Source organism: Alosa alosa, chromosome 4, assembly GCF_017589495.1.
Source record: "Alosa alosa isolate M-15738 ecotype Scorff River chromosome 4, AALO_Geno_1.1, whole genome shotgun sequence".
NCBI classification, from domain to species: domain Eukaryota; kingdom Metazoa; phylum Chordata; class Actinopteri; order Clupeiformes; family Clupeidae; genus Alosa; species Alosa alosa.
In genome coordinates, this window is record NC_063192.1 from 18,093,250 (window position 1) to 18,100,720 (window position 7,471).

At 39.9% G+C, this 7,471-nt stretch overlaps 1 non-coding gene across 1 annotated transcript; it reads left to right on the forward strand.

The window, feature by feature from the left end:
- Positions 1-1,209: 1,209 nt before the first annotated feature.
- On the forward strand, positions 1,210-1,282 carry trnaf-gaa. The gene has a single exon. It is a non-coding gene; the product is annotated as a tRNA-Phe (tRNA).
- The last annotated feature ends 6,189 nt before the right edge of the window (positions 1,283-7,471 follow it).

Genomic DNA, 7,471 nt, shown 5'->3' on the forward strand with positions numbered 1-7,471 from the left:
AATGTATCATTTCTTGTTCAATTGCTGATTCCTCTTGATAAAACATACTTCTTGAACTTTGATCCACACCATCAGGCCAAACATACGCTTCAGTCATTTCAACTTCATCCACATATAGAGACATTGTATGATGTTCACAGCAGCTCTGAGAGTAAAGGAACCCTTCGTATGAAAACCTCTTTTCAAGCTTCATGAACGAGGGGGCGCTGATTCCGGAGCGGCTTCTTCACAATGGTTGGCCAGTTCCAGATCATCTTGGCACGTCTGGAAGAGACACGCCTTGACGCCCTGGTATCTTTCCAAACCAGCACTCCATTTGAACAATCTATCAACCTTTTTGAAAACATCACTTAGAACATGCCGGTCTTTCCAAAGATACTCCACTTTAGGTGTATATGCGAATTCATTCAAATCTTTTTCATTATAATATGTAGGTCTTCTGTATGCACTGCTAGACAGGCTTAATGAAATCCTGTGGACAGTTAGCATACATGTGGTAAGACTTGACATAGGCTGGACTATTCCATGATGCTGTGTAGCGACTGTCCATAGCAGGCTGTACAATATCCTTCCAAGAGTCCCTAAACATCACCCAATCTGCATCACAAAATGAAATGTGCGCCATGTCGTCTGAAAACGCCAAATCCGGAGATGTCAATGCGTATAGCTTCACACTGCGATCTTCCTTGTCAAAAACATAACCTCCGATGCGCCCATCGTTCAACAACCATTGGTATTCCACTCCATCATTAGGCTTACTCAGAAAATTAACAAAAGTTTCAGGTCTCCTCCTCTGCGGTGCATAAGTCATTTCAGAATTCGATTAGCGCTTAGCGCTAACAGGGGTGAGCGTAATCCGTCTGTTTGATTTTGCCGATTCAATCATGTCAGCCATGGTAAGTTCCGTTCAAAATCACTGCTAACAATGATAGCTACACATCACCCCTCAGCTTTTATAATCTCAATCCTTAGAGACACGCCAAGCAAAACACACCCACTACAAAAAGGGTTTATAGATAACCAGGTGTCTGCATACAGACGCCACTACTCATAAACAGGTCTTTACAATGTTATCAGCACTAGTGTAATGTTAGGTAGTAGGCAGACCCCCGACATGAAAGGGGTCTCAAACAACACACTCAGAGACATGCCCGGACAAAACACCACCCCTACAAAGTAGGATGCATTGCATACCATTGAAGCCCTGCAGCCGAAATAGCTCAGTTGGGAGAGCGTTAGATTGAAGATCTAAAGACCATTGGTTCGAATCCGGGTTCCGGCAACTCCATTTTCTTTCTTTTTTTTTTTTTTGTATTTAGCCCCATTCACCACTAAACATATACAACTCTTACAAAGTTTATCTGATCCCCCATTATCCACAAAACACACATGGGGGTTTGGGGGCCAATATGGCCGCCCAGGGGTATGACATCAGGCACATGACTGTCACATGACATTACATCCAATATGGCTACCCAGGGGTTTGACACCAGTCACATGACTGTCACATGACTCACAAAACAATAACAATAACAAACAACACGTGGTGACAACCACATGGCTAATTTGCATAAAAAGGAGGCGTGGTTACGACGTGATTTATGACATTTCAGGGGGCGGGGCTGATTTTGACAGATAGTTCATGATAATATACTACTTTGGAATTTCCTTTCTTGTAGCATCCTTTTCTGCATTCCACAGTGGGGAGAAGTTCACCTTGTTTAATTAAATAACAATTCTATTTCCTTATTAGCTGCATACTTGAGGTTAGATATTGAGGCACGTCAAGTGTCTCACATACTGGAACTTTAAGATACATAGCCGTGTGATTTTCTTATTCAGTTCTGCACTGGACTTGAATTACAAATTTCGGCACAGATACACAATTATGATTTTGGCCTATTGATTATAATGTGGTTAATTGAAAGCTCTGTCAGTCATTTGGATAAGCATCAGCTAGATGACAATGTAAATGTAAATTCTTTAATTATTCTTAATTCTGATCACACTACATGAACTTGCATACGGGTACATACAGGGGCCAAATTGTATTGTTTTTTACTATATAGTTTTAATAGGCTAAATGTTTGGGATAAAAAAAGCTTTTTTTGCAGTGCTTCCTATACTTCCTTGAAAATAATTTTGAGTAGGCTATTTTCTAAATACAAAAATACAGTATTTTATTTTGATACATAATATTTTGTAGTTTATTTTGATATATTAAAAATGAGGGTATTAGGTATTTTATTTTGAAATACATTCTGATGTATTTTTGCCCATCCCTGCTGTTTCCAGCATTTTGCGATGGTTAGCTTGTCACCTGTGAAGTTATACATGGATTTCTATGCAACACAAAAACATGCGTGCGCAACCAAGAGGCAGAAAGCACCATAGAACAACATAGAGCAATGCAAAAGAGCAAAAGAATAAAATGAGTTTTTGTGCTGAAAACTGCACCAATTCGAAATCACGATGGTTAGAGAATGTTAAATATGTTCAATATCCCTAACGGAATGCATGTCTTCGCCAAAAATGACAAAATACGATGTTACATTAATAATGCAAATGAACGGCAAACTTTGAAATATAGTCTGAAATTAGATGTTATTATCATTGAGACAACAGGGGTATACAATAAAATCCGATTGTAGCTTACAGCAGCTGACTATTTAGGTTAAGTTTATAACGCTGTGGACGGCCACCAAGCCGTCTTCTGCCTCCAATGGCTCTTGTAAGATCTAGTTTTGTTGGTAAACGGAAACCCGTGTATATGCTAGGCCTAAGTGACTGACCTATCTGGGTGCGTTTGGAGATGCCTGATGAAATCAGACGTTGTTAAATAGGCATAATTTATCCTGGTGCCACGCACCTTGCATGTAGCTGTTTGCTTATTTCCTCTGTGTACGAAGTTATTGTAACTGAAAGTAATGATAATTTGTCGTTTTCATCAAAATGATGATTTTTTTTTTTAAACATAGTCCAGTATTTCTTTCGAAATTGAAATAAAGTTGTATGGACTGGACTATTTTTTAAAGGCGACGAAATTGTGAATTTCCAGAGCGTGTTACTCCACACTCGGCAATCGACTCCTATGGACTTTCCCCTAAAGACGCCAGCTGCAGCAGCAACATTTACGGAAAGGTACTGGCTTGATGAAATTCATTCTCGACTCTCTATGCCACCACATAAAGACCTCGGGATACTTCGGTTTGGCTTTAGGGACCCTCTACTCACTACCACGTAAGTGTAATGTTGTTTGGAACTGTAGAAGAGGTATAAAAATAGCGTTTTGTAGCGGCGAAATGACTTGCCCTGGTCACTTCCAGGCTAACGAGTTTTGACTAAAAACGGTAAAATCGAACTTTCTCAAAACACATCCGAATGACATGATTTTGATGTCAACTCAACATATGTACTCCCAATCATCCATAAATTGATCTAAAGTGCATTTTACTCCGGATAATTCCTTTAACATGAACTTGAAAGCATACAAGGTTTGTTGTAGTGATTACTAACTCAAATATTGGTATTTTATAGATCATATAAAGGTGTTATTAGTGCTATCGTGCAAATTAATATATTTTTTTCCTTCTGCATATAAACACAATGTGGCTACTCAGGCAAAATATTGTAAACCAAAGTGTTTTATTATTTACACTTACATTAAGAGTCATAACATGTTTTACGTGAATATGTACTGTATATTGATAGGGATATAAGATACTTTGATGTTTTGATATGAATGTGTTTTTAATTTGAACATGTTAACATTTATTGTACCTGTATTCATGTGGAGTATTGTGTGTAATATCCCCCAGAATAAACATTTAAATGTACTTATTGGTTGTGCATATATTTTAGTTGTACCACCTTAAATTTTCACTGGGGTTGTACCCTTGAAGTACCGATTAGTACCTTTTAAGGGTACTATGTGATAATGATATATACAGGTACAGGTCATTGCAGGTACACAAGTGTACCTTGATGGGTACAGATGGCTAGGGTACACAAATGTACCTGCATTCATGGGTACATTATTGTTCTTCAAAAGGGTACTGCCCCAGCGACAAGCATTTGTACCGACTGTTGGATTCTCTGGTTGTTGCGTTGTGTTTTAGTTCTAATGTCTGTATTGAAGATGGTCAATAAAGCTTGACGGCGGGATCAGGATCGGCGATTATATGATGACTTATTGTAGATGGTACAATAATGAACAGAACACAGGCAAAGTCTCAAACAGTAAAACTGTGCAGAGTCTAACAGTTGTGGTTGTTATTAGAAGCGGCTGCTGAGCCTTCCGACAGAAGATGCTCCTCGGGTTGCTTCCTCGATCCGTCTCCGTGTCAAAACCTAAGACAAAGCCTGTTATACTAAAACATACAAACGTCAATCATGCCAACGTGGCAGGTGCCAACCAGTGTACACAACCCTGCCCTGGCCAGATGGAGATACTAGCCCGAATAGGCAGACATGCTGTCTCCCTCGGCCCATGTTATCACTGATGTTCGTCGGATGTTCTTAAACATCGGCCTGTATGACCTTCCTGCTGGTACACAGGCCTAAGGCACAGTTATGTACAATAATATGGACCTCTCCCTGTTGTATACTACACACAGAAGTAACATATGAACACATCAGAATACAGTGAGAATACCCCAGAATTCTACACGACTTAGGTACACACTGGTACTTCCATTTCTTAGAGTGTAGAAAGCGCTCCCTCTGCCTCCATGGATGTAGCCTGAATAGTACTAGAGCTTCAAACAACTGTTGCGAGTGGGGTGGTCTCCTTTTGGTGGACTCAAAGAGGGCCTACGGTAGGCTTACGGCACTGTCACCTGCATCAACATTACCCAGAGGCGATTCTAGAGTCTGTGGGGTCCCTAAGCAAAAATTCCTAGGGGTCCCTACCGACCAGGGTTCATCAATATTTTAGGCTGTAAATAATCTGACATGAAAAACCTTGTTATTTTGAAAATATAAATGTAGCCTAAAGAATAAAAAATGAATAAATAGAATAAAATACAGTAAATTACTTTAAAAACCCAATACAAACTTTTTACAAAATATAAAGAATAGAAGTGAAATAGTTTTATTGCGGGCCTATACACAAAATGAGTAATTATTATTTCTTGATGAACTCTGTTTTGTCTCCCCTTTCAATATTGTGAATTGTAAATGTGGGCACTACAACACGAGGCACTAGGCTACAATTGTAGCATTGATGGACAGTTTATTCTGGAGCCTGACTTATTCTAATTACGTATTTGGATAAAGTCCATCTTACTTTTATTCTAAAATAGGCTACTTGGTTGACCCATCTCCTGACAATGTTGCCATGTTTATTGTTTGCCTACAAGAAATATTAGCATGCAGAGTGAGAAGCGAACTACAGGAGTTGAAGCTGGGAGAAAAATAGCTGGGCCTATAAAGAGAAATGGAAAGAAAATGTTGCATTCATCTTACCCGGTTTCACAAATGCAAAGCCTGTGTATCTGATATGCAACAACGCTGTCACTGTTTGAAAAGAATATCATACCACACTACGAAAGCGTCACCTTCAAGGTGGCCTATCTGCTCCAAACAGAAGCACAAAAGCGCAATATTGAAGCGCTGGTCGAGGGCTATGCACAGCTAGCAGAATCCTGTGCGTTCGGGTGTTCTTTCTCATATTTGTTTAAGCACCCACTCGCAGTCTGGTGAATAGCCTAGGGCCAAGGCTATGTAAATCGATATTGTAAAATAAAAAATTGGACTGCCAGAATAATTTGGCTGGTACAAATCATTTCAGTGGCGGGCCAGCTTTGGCCACCTGTTGCCGACCCATGCCAATTAACCAATTAATGCCTATCATAACTTCATTGAGTCAATGCCAAACTCACTTTGCACCCTCGATTGACGTTTATCACAGTAGCCTAAATATGTACGGATTCTTTGAACTCTTTTGAACACAGATCTTCTGTTTATAAGCATACATGCACAGATGCACTGTTTGTACAACAGGACAGGAGCGCACAAAATCACTCAATCAATCTCTATGGATGAAATTCTCGCTTGTCCCACCGGCAAACGCACTGAGATCAGGTCTCGGCTCCCTAGCAGCTCAGGGCTCCAAGCAGTTGCCTGCCTTGCCTGTTGACAAGGTGCGCCTCTGACATTACCACATGACAATAGCCGCCCGTTTCCCGGGATTAAACCCTAGTACTAAGTTTGGATAAGATTGGACATTTTTACTTATTGCAGTGCCCCCATGGACAAAATTTCACGAAATTCAGTGTGCCTCCAAAGAATGTTGTATTGATTACATGTACCAAGTTTGGATAAGATTGGACATATTGGAGATATTGACAGCACCCCCTGTTGTCAGAATTTCACAAAATTCGGTGTGCCTCCAAAGAATGTCGTAATGGTTATGTGTACTAAGTTTGAATAGGATCGGGCATACTGGAGATAATGACAGTGCCCCCTGTGGACAGAATTTCACAAAATTCAGTGTGCGTCCAAAGAATGTCCTAATGATTATACCAAGTTTGAATATAGGACCTTTACAAGTTCAGATAAAGGCACAACATCATTATAAGCCACTCCCCAAATGTTAATTGACACTTAAAACCTTAAAACGGTCGATAAATCAAAATTCAGAAGATTTTTTTGTTAGACTTGGTCTGTAGATGATGTGTACCGAATTCTGTGGGAATCGGTCTAGGAGGAGATAGATTAGTTTCACTTTTGAGTTTTTTGATATAAATGGCGAGAAAATTTGCAATATGGAAATGGGCAGGGCTGGTTAATTGGATGCAGGAGCTCTGAAGGAACAAGAAGAAAATTCCATACGATTCTGGAGATATGAGCAAAAGCGTAAATATGATTATTATAGTGCCCCCTATGGACAAAAATGGGTAATTCCTGTTGTGTGAGATCATGCACTAATTTGGGACCCATGGTAAAGAATTTGAGTCTGTACCTATTACGGTTATGGCTGTAGAAACGGTTCTGCCACAGAAAAATAATAATAATAGGGAAGAATAATCAGAACAAAAACAATAGGGTTCCCGCAGCTTTTCTGCTTGGACCCCTGATAAAAAATGTAAAAAAAAAGGTACTGTAAATGTTGAAAAAAAACTGCTTTGAAGCTACTGTATAAGGGATGCCAGTCTCCATGCTGCACAGTACTTTTTGAATGTTGAATGATGTTAAACGTTAAAGGGATACCAGGCATGGTTTTCGTGTTAATTAATCATCTTTGTAAGTTGGTATATGGATAAATGACTCATTACCGGGCTAATGAAGGCTCTCTCGCCCCGCCCCTACTGCCTGTAGGAAGAATATCCTACCCGCTGACCTTCAGTCTCACAAAGTCTCAGACATTGTGAGAAGCAGGATCAGTTTACATCCTGCATCCCCAGCACAGAGGCAGGCTAACAAAACGCTAGGGATTGTTGCAAACGTGTGTATAATGGCAGAGCCGGCG